This window comes from Littorina saxatilis, linkage group LG1, assembly GCF_037325665.1.
Source record: "Littorina saxatilis isolate snail1 linkage group LG1, US_GU_Lsax_2.0, whole genome shotgun sequence".
Lineage (NCBI taxonomy): Eukaryota > Metazoa > Mollusca > Gastropoda > Littorinimorpha > Littorinidae > Littorina > Littorina saxatilis.
In genome coordinates, this window is record NC_090245.1 from 66614342 (window position 1) to 66619341 (window position 5000).

At 47.1% G+C, this 5000-nt stretch overlaps 1 protein-coding gene across 1 annotated transcript in view; it reads left to right on the plus strand.

Moving 5' to 3' along the window:
- LOC138976683 (hemicentin-1-like) overlaps window positions 1-5000 on the plus strand; it is a 125160-nt gene that overhangs the window by 104676 nt on the left and 15484 nt on the right. The gene's annotated exons all lie outside the window — the stretch shown is intronic.

Below are 5000 nucleotides of genomic sequence, written 5' to 3' on the forward strand. Positions count from 1 at the left end.
GTAGCCAGTTGGTCGCTATCAGCGTGGGTTCGATCCCCACGTTCGGCGAGAGATTTATTTCTCGGAGTCAACTTTGTGCAGACTCTCTTCGGTGTCCGAACACCCCCGTGTGCACACATGCGCACGAAAAAGATCCCACGTTCACAGCGAAAGTCTCAGGGCTTGGAAAACACGAAGACACGCATGCATCATCTCTCGTCTCCGATTATCATGATCGTATTTCGATACTTTGACGAGACAAACCCAATGCTGGTGTGTCGAAGAAGACAGCCACAGCGGGCTTGTTCGAATCAAAGTATCACACCATAATTATCTTCAACGTATTACCAATACCTGTCCCAATATAGACCAGTTGGTCTAAGAGGACGTTAAACCCTAATAATCAATCACCCTCTCTCTCTCTCTCTCTCTCTCTCTCTCTCTCTCTCTCTCTCTCCCCCCACTCTCTCTCTCTCTCTCCCCCCTCCCTCTCTCTCTCGCTGTGAGCTCTCGTGGACAGACTAACTCTCCATGTCTGCGCCTGACAATCAGCCATGATAGGCGACATTCCTTCCTCCCATCTCACTCATACACAAATCATGAATCAAACATTCAGAACCACACCTCTGCGTCCATCGTAAATTCAGTGCTGATGTCTGGTTGTGACACCGAGTGGTCAATCGCCTTTTGACCTTCATGCTGTCTGTCACAGCTGGTCAGCGCTTGACACGTGTGACAATGGTGCAATTAATGCCCATTGCCCACTGCAGGGAGTTCCGCTGGGCAGTGGCCCTTTTCAGCTTTGAAACTGTTTTGAATGAAGACGAGAATCAATGAAGCGTCGACTTCTGACGGCATCGGAAATGAGGGTAGGCTGATTCGAAGTGTCCCGTGCCGCTTGTCAGTTAGTTGGTCTGTCATTTCACTCTGGTTATACCATGCTACTCTAGGTCTCTGTCTCTGTATCTCAGTCTCTGTCTCTGTCTCTCCGTCTCTCTGTCTCTGTCACTGTCTTGGTCTGTCTCCTGCCAGTCTGTCTCCTGCCAGTCTGTCTCTGTCTCTCTCTCTGGTTCTCTCTCTCTCTCTCTCTCTCTCTCTCTCTCTCTCTCTCTCTCTCTCTCTCTCTCTCTCTCCCCCCATCCATTTCCCCCTCCGTATTTATGTGCACTGTCTCTCTCTCCCTCTTCTCCTCGTCTTCCTCTCTCCTTTTCTCTTTTTCTCTCTCTGTCTCTCTCTTTCTCACTCTTTCTCTCTCTCACTATCTCTCTCTCCTCCTCTCTCTCACTCACTCTCTCTCTCTGTCTCTGTCTCTCTATCTGTCTTTGTCTCTGTCTGTTTTCTCTCTGTCTGTCTACCTCTGTCTCTGTCTCTCTCTGTCTCTCTGTCTCTGTCTGTCTCTGTGTCTCTCTCTCTCTTCAGTTCTCTCTCTCTCTCTCGCTCTCTCTCTCTCTCTCTCTCTCTCTCTCTCTCTCTCTCTCTCTCTCACTCTTTCCTCTCACATCCTCTTCATCGGCGTCCCCTGGTGTCCATGCAGCGACCTCTTAGTCCTGTATTCAGGGCGGTCACTCAACGCGCCGTGATCTGTCAGTGCAGACGCACAAAACAAAACAGTGTTTTCTTTCAAAACAAACACAAAACAACGTGTTTCTCGTGTGACATCCCCAAAACGCGTTTCAGAAAACACTGTTTCGTGTTTTCGCATCGTGTTTTGGGTTTTACAGTATGCTCTAAAGTCTGAAAACACGTTTTGGTAGTCAGCCAATGAACGCGGACGATCAACTCACGTGACTCGGTTTCCGGCACCACGGAGATAGAAAAAAATGGCCGACTCAGATGTGGTACCGATTCAGGGTAGTATCGGACCCATGAATCCTAACTAGAGTCTAAGGAGCCTGTCACGATTGAAGAGAGGCAATAATATCAGTGGGCGCTGCCAGCCGTGTTGTTTACAAACCCAAACACAGCGCGGTAGCTAGACGGGTGAAGCTGACACTGACCATATCATTGGGCACTGCCAGCCGTGTTGTTTAACAAACACAGGGCGATAGGTGGACGGGTCAAGCTGACACTGACCGATATTTCTGTAAAAACACGCACCGCGCTTCATCTGTGTGTTTCGCGTGTGACATCCCCTCTTTAAAAACATGTGTTTCCCCGACGTTTTAAGATGGTGTTTTTGTCGAAAACATCGTTTTGTGTTGTGCGTCTGTCTCCGCCTTTAGCGAAAGCTTTGGTCAGTAGCTGCATCAGAGGATAGTTTTGTCCAGCTCGTTAACACGTGCACCGTCCATCTTGTTGTTTTTTGTCAGTGCTAGTTTTGTCCTGAGATTTGACGCGGCTGGTGTGATCATTGTACTTTTCTCCAAATGGATGATCATATCATTGCGTGAACTAATTCATTCAGTCATGCAGTCGGGTCAATCTCTCTTACTTTGTCAATACCGCGAGTCAGTCTGTATGTATGTATGTATGTATGTCTGTCTGTCTTTTGTTCTCTCTCTTAGTGTCTCTCTCGATCCCTCTTTCTTTCTCTCTTTCTCTCTTTCTCTCTCTCTCTCTCTCTCTCTCTCTCTCTCTCTCTCTCTCTCTCTCTCTCTCTCTCTCTCTCTCTCTCCACACAGATAGGTGTTGCCTTTGCGTTTGTTCACAAACGCCATTGGTTGGCCTAGTGGTAAGGCGTCCTCCCCGTGATCGGGAGGTCGTGGGTTCGGGTGCAGGGGTACATGACATAAGCTCGAACGACAAAAGCTCGAACGACAAAATCTCGAACGACAAATGCTCGAATGGACAAATGCTCGACGCGACAAAAGCTCGACGCGACATATGCTCGAACGACAAATGCTCGAATGGACAAATGCTCGACGCGACAAAAGCTCGACGCGACATATGCTCGAACGACAAATGCTCGAATGGACAAATGCTCGATGCGACAAAAGCTCGATGCGATAAAAGCTCGACTGGACATTAGCTCGACGCGACAAAAGATCGAACGTGTCTGTGCGTGTCCTTCTCGGTGTTATTATGCCTGTCTGTTTATTTTGTGTTATTTTAAAATCTGTCTGCAAGAGAGAGAGAGAGAGAGAGAGAGAGAGAGAGAGAGAGAGAGAGAGAGAGAGAGAGAGAGAGAGAGAGAGAGAGAGAGAGAGAGAGAGAGAGAGAGAGAGAGAGAGAGAGAGAGAATAGAAGAAAAAAGGAACGAAGAGAAAAAAGAAGGGGGAAGATCGTGTCGGGGTTTAGATTTGTCAATGTTATTATTTTGATTTGGCCCGGGATTGACTGTTTATCAAGACAGGTTCAGGTAAGCGGCACGGGCAGATGGACGACTGTTTGTTTGCTTGCTGTGAGTATCAATTCAGAAATAAAGTTAAACTTGTTTAAACCAACAACGTGATATCAAACAAATTTAGTCAATTTGTCGCTCGAAATCCAGCAGCGTGCTTACAACAACAACAACAACAACAACAACAACAACAACAACAACAACAACAACAACAACAACACCGTGATATCAAACAAATTTGGTCAATTTTTCGCTCGAAACTAAAACAACATCACCGTGACAGTTTCAGATATGACGTTATCAAAGTAGTTTTGACAGCATCATTCTACAGTCCGGTCGAGCTTCTGTCGTTCGAGCATATGTCGCGTCGAGCTTTTGTCGCGTCGAGCATTTGTCCATTCGAGCATTTGTCGTTCGAGCATATGTCGCGTCGAGCTTTTGTCGCGTCGAGCATTTGTCCATTCGAGCATTTGTCGTTCGAGCATATGTCGCGTCGAGCTTTTGTCGCGTCGAGCATTTGTCCATTCGAGCATTTGTCGTTCGAGATTTTGTCGTTCGAGCTTTTGTCGTTCGAGCTTATGTCGGACACCGGTGGGTTCGAACCCCGGCCGGGTCATACCTAAGACTTTAAAATTGGCAATCTAGTGGCTGCTCCGCCTGGCGTCTGGCATTATGGGGTTAGTGCTAGGACTGGTTGGTCCGGTGTCAGAATATTGTGACTGGGTGAGACATGAAGCCTGTGCTGCGACTTCTGTCTCGTGTGTGGCGCACGTTATATGTCAAAGCAGCACCGCCCTGATATGGCCCTTCGTGGTCGGCTGGGCGTTAAGCAAACAAACAAACAAACAAACAAACGAACGCCATTATCTCATAACATGCTTTCACTGAGAAGATTTTGCTTCAGAAAGATTGCACTTCCGTACTCCTTGAAGAGCGCAATCCCGTTAACAAAAAGCTGAAGAGATGTGTTCCATTCTTTGATAAGCAGTGTCGCGAGCTGTCCCACGGAAGCGCGAGGCCAATGAATACAAACTGTCGTGTATGTACACTTTTCACCAAAAACGCATTAAACATTTGTTCGCGCTTTGTTGTGGGCGACAATCCAATTAAACTACAGCTTCTAAACGTATTCCCAAACTGAAGCTTTGCCCCAGAGAAGGTACTTAAGGGAAAACAATGAACCCTTAAGAACGTCTGTGCATGGGAGCGACTTTCCCACTAAAACTACAGCCTGTGTCTCTGCACAGAAGCTTAGAACTAGAAAAGCCACTTAAGGGGAAACAATGAACTCTTAAGACCGTCTTCATGGGACCGAATCAACGGCTCTGGCGTGTCCGAACTGGACAGTAACTTGGCACAGATGGTCAACACAATTGACAGAGAGGTCTGCATTATTGCTGGACTCTGACCACCGGCCCTTGACCAAACTGACCGGACCGGACCGATGGGTCTTGAACATCCCTCCTGAATAATTTTGCATGCACTGTCTGCGATGCGTGCGATGGTGATATCGTTTAATTAATGATGGGGAAGCAGTATGATTGGTGTACATAATGGGACACGTGTGAATGTAATATGTTTTTGATAGCTGAATGGTAATTGTTGTTTTGTGGAGTGTGTGTGTGTGTGTGTGTGCGAGTGTGTGTGTGTGTGTGTGTGTGTGTGTGTGTGTGTGTGTGTGTGTGTGTGTTTTGTATGTCGATCGATACATACATGTTATTTGTATTTTTGACCAAAATAT